Consider the following 10,433-nt stretch of genomic DNA (forward strand, 5'->3'; position numbering starts at 1 on the left):
CTCATTCAAGGTCACCAATAGCTTCTCTAGTTGCCTTCCAAGCCTCATTCTAGAGCTTCAATAGCTTTTCTTGTTGGGATCTAAACGAGTCTCACTCTCACAGTTTTTCAGGGTGTTCTGCCTTCTCTCCTCAGTTAGGAGGAAGGCGTCGGGAGAGGGTAATGCCCTGTGATCGCCGCGATGGAAGTGTTGTTTTGTAACACAGGGGTTCATTTTTAAAGACACAAATATCTGGGCTTGGGTGTGGGTGCAGATGCGGATGAAAAACGGCGACAGCTTTTGGGTTGGTCTGAAATAATAACAAGACCTTTTTGATTGCCCATTTTATGTCGAGTAATGAAAGTACACCATGTTTCTGTCCGAGAGTACAGTACATTCAAATGCATTTTGTTTTAATGTGACAAGGTGATGTTAAATGTTTAGCTGATCAAAGGGTGCCAGTGTGAATTTCAGACAGTAATTATTGGGGGGTGGGGTGGGGTCTATTTCACTTCTTATAACGGTGACATTTATTTATTGGGAATGTATTAATTGCTTTTGGAGGTCCTTTTACTATGGTGCACCAACGAATTCGTGTGTGTCATGCAGCCTAAAGGTAAACCATGGGCTGTACAGCATTTAGCACAGGTTACGGTAAATCTGTTATTACGCCTTAGTAAAAAAAGACCATCTTATGAAAGAGATTCTCCCAAGGCAGTGTACAGCTTGATTATACAACTTACAATTTTGTTATCACACTGCTTTCTAACACAATCCTAACACTGGTCAAAGCTCTCTCTTTCTGTTAGATATATAGATATATATATATTTATTTATTTTTATTTTTTTTAAAAGCCCCACTACCAGCAGACTGTTCCTGAGCAGCTTTCCAACATCATACACTGCTTGGAGATGACAGCTTGAAACCCTACTGCATGCAGCTCCTGGGCCACTTTGACACATGCCTATTACCTGCCAAAAGTTGTTAATATGATGTAAACAGGATACAGAACAATAAGGAAGTTGATTTATTATCACTATGGTGATAAGCTATGTACCATGTTGTTTGCTTTTTGTGTCGGGCTACTTTTGATATGAATTGGGCTGGAAAAGTTTTTACCATCTGATTTCAAGTCTTATTCTGGCATCTCCACCTAAGTCTTTCTGTGTGTTTCAGAATTTGATTGTGGTATGGTGGGAGCCAGGCAGGTTTAAATCAGTCAACCAGCTTCACCTCATACAAATAAGCAGTATATTTGCATTACATCTTAATAATAGACCCTTTGAAAGAGAGAGTTTTTAAGTTGTTTCCTAATGGACAGCAATGCCAAAACTCTAAAGGAAACTCATTCTACCATGTTGCACCAATAATAAAAAGTGTCCAAAAGCAATCCTTCTCTAGACAGACTTAGTGTAATGAAGGTGCATTTAGTAACATTGTAATGAAGGTGCATTGAGATCATGAGTTTCTACGCTAATGCCTGGTGAAAGTGCCTTTTTAGTGCATGGGTAGGAAGTGTGGCCTTAACACAACTTATCTACTAAGTCTATTCCCTTCATTATCTTGAATGTTTCGATCATGTCCCCTCTGTCTCCTCTTTTCAAGGGAGAAGAGGCCCAGTTTCCCTAATCTATCACTGTACGGCAACTCCTCCAGCCCTTTAACCATTTTAGTCGCTCTTCTCTGGACCCTTTCGAGTAGTACTATGCCCTTCTTCATGTACGGCGACCAGTGCTGGACGCAGTATTCCAGGTGGGGGCTTACCATGGCCCGGTACAGTGGCATGATAACCTTAGCCGATCTGTTTGTGATCCCCTTCTTAATCATTCCTAGCATTCTGTTTGCCCTTTTTGCCTCTGCCGCGCATTGCATGGATGGCTTCATTGACTTGTCGACCAGTACTCCTAAGTCTCTTTTCTGGGGGGTCTCTCCGAGTACTGCACCATACATCCTGTATTCATGTATAAGATTTTTGTTACTGACATGCATCACCTTATACTTATACACGTTAAACCTCATTTGCCATATCATGGCCCATTTCTCGAGCGTGTTTATGTCACGTTGCAGGTCTTCACAATCCTTCTGCATCTTCACTACTCTAAATAACTTTGTATCGTCTGCAAATTTAATTACCTTGCTCGTTGTACCAATTTCCAGGTCGTTTATAAATATGTTGAAGAGCATGGGTCCAAGCACCGAACCCTGCAGCACTCCACTCGTGACGTTTTTCCAGTCCAGGTATTGTCCATTTACCCCCACTCTCTGTTTCCTATCTGCCGATCAGTTTTTAATCCACGTGAGTATTTCACCCTCGGTTCCATGGCTTTCTGAAAATCCACATATACAATGTCGACTGGGTCACCCTTGTCTATCTGCTTGTTTACTCCCTCGAAGAAGTGCAGTAAGTTTGTCAAGCAAGATCTTCCTTTGCTGAAGCCATGCTGGCTAGTCCTCATGTACTGCCACATATTTATCTAACAAGGGTATGTAGAAGTCACTCCCAACAAAGCTTCAGAGTAATATGATTCTTTATTGCATAAACATCAGGTAATACCAAATAATGCAGATAGACATCAGATAATATACAAGATATAAGCAAAGAATATCTATATACACCAAATAGAATACTTATCTGTGTCTGCCACGCCCCTCTCCAATACTGATCGGGAATCTGAGACGATCAAGGGAAAGGTGCAGTCCACGGCCCTCCCATGGCTACAGCAAGATTCATTTTGGTACTGTCCCAGTGTTTCTTATATACCTTTTCCCCACACTACCTTTGCCCTGTCTCTGTCTCTGCAAAAAACAACACGTGTCCCTCTTATCTTCCAGCTGGGAGGTTAACCGCTGTTTGACCTTTATTCCTGATGTTTAAGTTGTTACATACAGGTAGCTCTTATCACAGTACACACACCAAGATGCTGAAGTAAGTTGGCTCAGGGTAAACAAGGTTGAGGACAGCAGTTTAGCAGATGGGTGCTCCTGGCTTATGGTTTTAGCCAGATCGAGGGCAGACAGGAAACAGCACCCTCAGTATGTTCTTGGTAACAAAGTTCAGATTGGTCAGGATGCTAGCAAATAAGCAGACTTGAGGAGACATGTCACGTAGTATGCTGAGTTCCAGTTACCCCCTGGTCATAGGCATAACACCTCATCAGATTGTATCCGTCAAGGTGATCAATGATGCGGTCCTTTATCAGCGCCTCTACCATCTTTCCCGGTACCGAGGTCAGACTCACCGGTCTGTAGTTTCCCGGATCTCCCCTCAAACCTTTCTTGAAGATCGGCATAACATTTGCCACTTTTCGGTCTTCTGGAATCCTTCCTTATTTGATCGACAGATTGGCTATTAGTTGGAGCAGTTCAGCTATAACCCCTTTCAGTTCCTTGATTACCCTTGGATGGATGCCGTCCAGTCCTGGGGATTTATCGTTTTTAAGCTTATCAATCTGCCTGTATACCTCTTCTAGACTGACCGTCAACCCTGTTAGTTTCCCGTCTTTGCTTCCTGCGTATAGCCTGTTGGCTTCTGGTATGTTGTATATATCCTTTTCGGTAAATACAGACGCCAAAAATGTGTTCAGTTTGTTGGCGATGGCCTTGTCCTCCTTTAATACTCCCTTTATTCCATGGTCATCCAACGGCCCCACCGCTTCCTTCGCGGGTCATTTCCCCTTGATATATCGAAAGAACAGCTTGAAGTTTTTTTGCCTCCTTTGCTATTTTTTACTCGTAGTCTCTTTTGGCCCTCTTATCATCTGAGAAAGAAGCTGCACTTAATAGCAGCTGTCTCATTAAAAGCCCCAAGACTGTTGTTATGAGAGCAGAGCTTAAGGCAGCACAAGGAGTTGGTGAAGAAATGATGTGTGGCTGCCGAGTGAAAATTTGTATATCAGTTCTGGAGTTTGTATGTGGAAAGAGTGACTATGAGTTTCTGTGAGTTATAGGTCAAGAACTTATCTGATACTTGCTGGTTCTCATGATTTATTAAAATTTCTAAATTGTTTGGAGTTATATTTCAAAGGAAAATTGATAAGAATTTTTAAAAGTGTATTTCAGAATTTAAACTGAATTTTTGTGACTCCTGTTGCTAAAAAGAAGTATTAAGTACCGTTCGTTCTCATTATTCACGGTAGTATTGTTCCCAAAAATGTTCACGAACTGTGAAATCACAAATAATGAAACTCAAGTCTAGGGGAAAATAGAGGTTAGGGTCCTGTAGTACACGTGCCTCAAAACCATTGAAAGCAAACAATGGATCCTATTGGGAAATAGGGTTAGGTTCCTGCATGGGACAGAACTTGGAGAACCTGTAATTCACTCTTTGGACGCTTGGGGGCTATATCTGGATGCAAACGCCCGACTGTGAAGTGAAAGCAAAGAAAGCTGTTTTTTAAAGAGCCAGTCTGTAAATAAATGAACACAGTGGTGCAAATGGGGAATATTAGTAGCAATTAATGCAACCGTGGATATGCAAAATTATGCATTGGGAATGTGCGAATAATGAGAATAGCCTGTACTGGAAGATATAGAATTTTAATCCTTTCACTTTGTAAGACCACTGATTCAACTCAGATTGCCTAATATTATTGGTGTTTAAAGCAAATGTTTTGCATTTTAGTATTCAGCTGTTTTTCTGCTGCATTACTGGAATGAATCCCTGCAGCCTTTTCTGATTACTAATCTGCTGAGACCTTAACCAATATACACAGTTGTGTGAAGCTTGGAAAATCTGAAACTATTTTTGAAAGCTAAATGTTCTTTTGAGAACTGAAAGTGTAAAACCTGAAGAGTGATCTCTTGTCTTAGAATTCTAAGAAGTTCTGTAGTATACAGCTGTTTCCAGTCAGCATTCCTGATATACTAATCTAATCTAATCTAATCCTTAGGTTTGAATACCGCATCATCTCCACGTTCGTAGAGCTCGACGTGGTTTACAGTAGGAGAAATAGGAAGGAACTACAACTCTGTGTGAAAAGGCTGTGAGATTGTGAGATAATTATTGAGGAGTTTCATTATTTCTGAATCAAAAATACTTGGACATACAGATAAAGCTGAAGTTGCTCAGATATTGTATTCAAACTGTGGGCCAATTTCAGATCAGAAACATTTTTGTGGTTTTCATTGGGAGGGTAAGCATAATGATAAAATAATTAATAATAATAACTTTATTTTTGTATACCGAAAGTACTACAAACAGTTATATGTTCTTTTGCACATTTATTTAGAAATACATGCTATTAGCCTAAGAAGACACTGACTTTATCCTGCATTCATCCAGAGGTACCTTTATAGGTTAGGATTTTGCTTCCTTTCATTTGTTTATAGATAGGTTAATAGCAAACATCCAGACCTTCAGAGGAGCTGCTGGACAACAACTTAGCAGTACCCAATCCAAGAAAGCGGTAATACTGGTGAAAACAGGTTTTTTTTTTTTTTTTAATACTTTGGGCTCCTTTTACTAAGCTGCGATAGCGGTTTTAGCGCACACAGAATTGCCACGTGCGTTAGACGCTAACACCAGCATTGAGCTGGCGTTAGTTCTAGCCATGTAGCATGGGTTTAGCGCGCGCTAAAAATGCTTTCGCAGCTTAGTAAAAGGAGCCCTTTATTTTTATGTGCATATATATATACATTTTTTGTATTTTATTGAACTTTGAGACTGAGAAACACTATCTGGTTTTAAGAGTCACCTAGTCAAATACTTACCTGTGGTTCTAGAAATCCTGGAACAAAGTTGGTATTAAGCTGAAAGGCATGACATGTTTGTTTAAGATTTGAATATTATTACTAACTAAAATGGTGTAATCAATGTAAATTTGATCACACACAAATGGAAAATTAACTTTGATATTCATTATATTTAATTGCCTTGTTTAAACAACATCCGATAAAAAAATTTTGACATACCTGTTTAGTTTTCTTTCACCCTCAATTGCTATTGTTTTTTTATTAAGTTGCAACAAATAAATTTAAATGTTTAACCTCTGTGTTGGTGTGAATTGTAGGGGAAACCTACTGGAACATATCACCATTAAGGGGTTCTACTCTAGCAGAAGGGACTTCAGACTTCCGGTCCAAGTGGATCTTCTCACACAGGGACCGGTCCCTATCAAGAATCCGGAACACTTTGGACTTATGGCATAGCTCTTGAACAATCGACCGAGAAGCAAAGGTTATTTGGACATGGTTGTTACCACATTGCTTAAAGTGAAGAAGCCATCCACGGTGGCAGTCGAAGGATGTAGAGCCCTGACAAGCTCTGATTTCAGTAGTCCTAGACTTTTTGCAGGAGGGACTTCAGAAGGGGAGAGTGGCCAAGATGGTGGCAGGGTTGGAATAACGCCGAGCAGCTCTGAACTTACCCCTGTGAAAAATGCCTCGCACAAAGCGCAAAGGCACTGTCCGAACGGGACCCTCGCTGGCAGACTTTTTCACGCCGATGAGACAGACTACACTCAACTTTGCTCCAAGAGCTCCTTCATTATCTAGCACAGTGATTCCCAACCCTGTCCTGGAGGAACACCAGGCCAATCGGGTTTTCAGGCTAGCCCTAATGAATATGCATGAGAGAGATTTGCATATGATGGAAGTGATAGGCATGCAAATTTGCTTCATGCATATTCATTAGGGCTAGCCTGAAAACCCAATTGGCCTGGTGTTCCTCCAGGACAGGGTTGGGAACCACTGATCTAGCACATGAGGCTCGTTTACACAGGCGACTTGAGACAAGGCTCCTGTGTCTGAGCCGGAAGTCTCCCTCTCGTCGTCAGACCCAATAACACCTCCATGTCCCGCGGCAGAATCGTCTCTGCTTCAGAAGGGTCCTAATACCAGAACGGTTTGCGGGAGACCTCTCTATAGAGGGGAGCAAGACTAGAGGAAGAGCCGCGGAGAGAAACTTACATCAAGGGGTTGAAAGAATTAGTTTGACTCCCTCGGAGGTGACTCTAGCAGATGTCTGGAAAGTTCTCCAAGGAATGAATGGGACGATTCAAAAAACAGCCGAAGAAACAACTTCTTTGGTAAGCAAAGTTGACTCTCTTACAAAAACAGTATCTGATATGAAAACTGATAATGATTTGAAGTTTACCAAAGTTACTGAAGATATAACTGCTCTAAAAACTGTTACAGAGACTTTGATTAAAGACAAATTAATGGTTCATAAGAAGATAGAGCAGTTAAAAAACTTTAACAGAAGAGTAAACCTGAAGATTCTGAATTTTCCTAAAACATCGGAATATTTTTCAGTAGAATTATTTAGGAAATACATGACTCAAATACTGGGTTCTGCTCCTGAAGTTATTCCTCTATTGAATAAAATCTACTATTTACCTGGCTTAAATAAACGCCAAGGGAGCGAAATACTATCAACAATCCAGAACATACAGGATCCTCAAAATCAAGCAATTGATTTGGAAAACATATCAGAAATTTTGGAAACATCAATCACAATAATTACAGAGAGAGCCACCCTGCTTATCTCATTTGTATTCCAACAAGATTATAATGCAGTTTTGAAACTCATCTTTCTTAAGGCATAGACCCCTTTCATGGGGCAGAGAGTATGGATTTTTTCCTGACGTTAACAAAGAAACCAAAGAAAGGAGAAGACTTTTTCTTGTAATGAGGCAAGAGACAAAAGATTTAGGTGACACTTTTCAATTGGTTTATCCATGCAAGTGCCTCATTAAATATTGAAGAATAAAATATACATTCTTTGTCCTAGAACATCTCAGGAGCTTCCTGGACTTGAAGAAGATCTCTAGGGTTTAATGGATTTAAGAATTAAATAGAAGGAGTGAAGCCATAAATGCCTGTTTAATTATAATTTTTTTCTTTTTCCTCTATAATAATGAGGTCCCACATGTGAGCTGCTCCCCCTAATGTCTTTAATTGGGGTCTAAGGAGAATATAAAAGTGATTTTGTTTCATTATATTTTACTTATTTGTTGTTACCTTTTCGATTTACTAATGCAAGTGTTTTACTTGTACTGATTTACAAATTATAAATAAAGAATTAAAAAAAAAAGAAGGGGATCTTGGTAGTTCTCTGAAAGTGCAGGTAGCAGGTCTTTCCTATTTCCAAGCTCGAGGGAAACGAGGATCCTTGGCCTGTCACCCAGATGTCCCCCGGTTCATTAAAGGGGCTCTGCAGTTGTGCCCTCCAGTGCGTTCCTCTTTCCCTTCCTGGAATCTTAACATCGTTTTGCAAGATCTTGATACTGCTTCGTATGAGCTTCCTTCTTAGATCTTACAGTCAAGACTGTTCCTGGTGGCAATTAGGTCGGCAAGATGGATTTCTGAGTTAGGGTTCCTTAGGTTCACGGAAGCAGGGTTCTCCTTACACACAGTTCTGTCTTTCTTACTGAAGGTAGTCTCAGCCTCCCACATGTGATGTGTCTTTATTGGGAAGAAACACAAACAGAAATAAGATGCTGGAACATTTTAGGGAGTTAAACTGGGCTCCTCACAAGCTAATACAGTAGTGGCTTATTAGAGTTTGAGCACTAAAGATTTCTGGCCTATTATGCTCCAGATGTCTAGTTTTACCCTACTCGTGAACCTACTTGATGTGAAACCAAATGTTGAGAAACATGCAGAATGAGGCCAAGTATCCTGCCAGTTAATGATACTGGTTTATAGTGAGAAATGAAAGAGAGGTAAAGTCGAAGGTCGTCATATTTATTATCAGCAGCTAATTATAAATAAAAATAGAGTCAAGACCAAGCTTCAAAGAGCAAACAAGAGAAAGGCATGTGTTTCTTTCTCACAGTCTTGGTTCAATGCTCAGTCCTTTTAGAGCAAGTAACACATTCCCATCCTCAATTAGCTCAGCTTCAGTAGCCAAGAGGTATCAGATCTGTGCCTGGTTCTTCTACCATAGAGTAAAAAAAAATAGTTGTAGCAGATGTTTCTGTGAAAAATTAGAGTAGGCTTGGAACCTATGATATTGTTTTTATACTTCTTTTCCCACATCTCTCTTTACAGTCTCCAAAAGGATTATCTATACAGGGTATGTTGGAGAATCGATCTTGTACGTTGACATCTAGGTCTGAAATTCGCAGCCAAGCTTGTCTGTGTTTGGCAATAGAGATTGCTGAGTTATGAAAGACTATGTCAAAAGCATTAAAGGTGGATCACATCATAAGAACATAAGCAGTGCCTCTGCTGGGTCAGACCAGAAGTCCATCATGCCCAGCAGTCCGCTCACGTGGCGGCCCATCAGGTCCAGGACCTGCATATTAATCTTCTATCTATACCCTTCAATCCCCTTTTCCTTCAGGAAAACATCTAATCCACCAATACCGTACTCTGTCCTACCACACCCTCTGGAAGCGCATTCCAGGTGTCCACCACCCTCTGGGTGAAGAAGAACTTCCTAGCATTGGTTCTGAATCTGTCTCCTCTCAATTTATCTGAATGCTCTCTCGTTCTGGTAGTCTTTGAAAGTTTGAAGAATCTGTCCCTCTCCACTTTCTCTGTGCCCTTCATGATCTTGTAAGTCTCTTTCATGTCTCCTCTAAGCCTCTGCTTTTCCAGGGAAAAGAGCCCCAGTTTCTCTAATCTTTCAGCATATAAAAGATTTTCCATACCTTTTATCAATCTCGTCGCTCTTTTATGAACCCTCTTGTGTATCACCATATCCTTCTTAAGGTATGGCGACCAATATTGGATGTAGTACTCCAGATGCGGGCGCACCATCGCCCGATACAACGGCAGGATAACTTCCTTCGTTCTGGTTGTAATACCCTTCTTGATAATACCTAGCATTCTGTTCGCCTTCTTAGAGGCCGCTGCGCACTGTGCCGACGGTTTCATTGTCTTGTCTACCAATATCCCCAAGTCCTGTACTTTCTAGTCTCTAGGAGATCACTGGTTATATATTGGTAATCATTCAGATATTCTGATGGTATATATCGATGAAAAGATAACATTTTTTGAATGAGTGATTTCATATAAAATGTCATGTAGAAATTGTAATTTAATATTTGTTAGCATGGAGATGTAGAATACTTTGCAGTGAGTGTTCCCTCTAAGCTGAGCAGGAGTCCTCCACCCACAGTCTCACCAACAGAGGGTGTTGTTTTATTGTCACATTTTCAATTGTGAGGGACAGGCAAGTTCTGCAGGACTCCAGGGAACATTTGCACCCAAATTTATCTAGTGATCTGCCTTCTTTGCCTGGTGGAGCACTTGTATAAGTTTTAGAACTACTGTATTAGCTCCCTTTAAGGCAAATTCCACAATCAAGGTCTGGTTTGTCAAAGCCTGGGCACAATTGGATTCTGTAGAGAGTATGGATCTAGTGGGACAGAAAATAGAGCTTCCCAGTTTTTCAATAAGGCAGAGGTACCTTTATACAGTCTTTAGGCCACTCTTTGTAGTCAAGAGCATCCATGAGCTCTGCTCAAGGCTTTGACTCAGATTCTATATTAATTGGACGTGCCTA

The 10,433-nt window shown here is 40.6% G+C and overlaps 1 long non-coding RNA gene across 1 annotated transcript; it reads left to right on the forward strand.

The window, feature by feature from the left end:
• The first annotated feature begins 106 nt into the window (after positions 1-106).
• LOC117353915 lies at positions 107-6,489 on the forward strand. Its single transcript, XR_004538068.1, has 3 exons — positions 107-283; positions 4,870-5,385; positions 5,989-6,489. It is a non-coding gene; the product is annotated as an uncharacterized LOC117353915 (long non-coding RNA).
• The last annotated feature ends 3,944 nt before the right edge of the window (positions 6,490-10,433 follow it).

The sequence above is a fragment of the Geotrypetes seraphini genome, chromosome 2, assembly GCF_902459505.1.
Source record: "Geotrypetes seraphini chromosome 2, aGeoSer1.1, whole genome shotgun sequence".
NCBI lineage: Eukaryota > Metazoa > Chordata > Amphibia > Gymnophiona > Dermophiidae > Geotrypetes > Geotrypetes seraphini.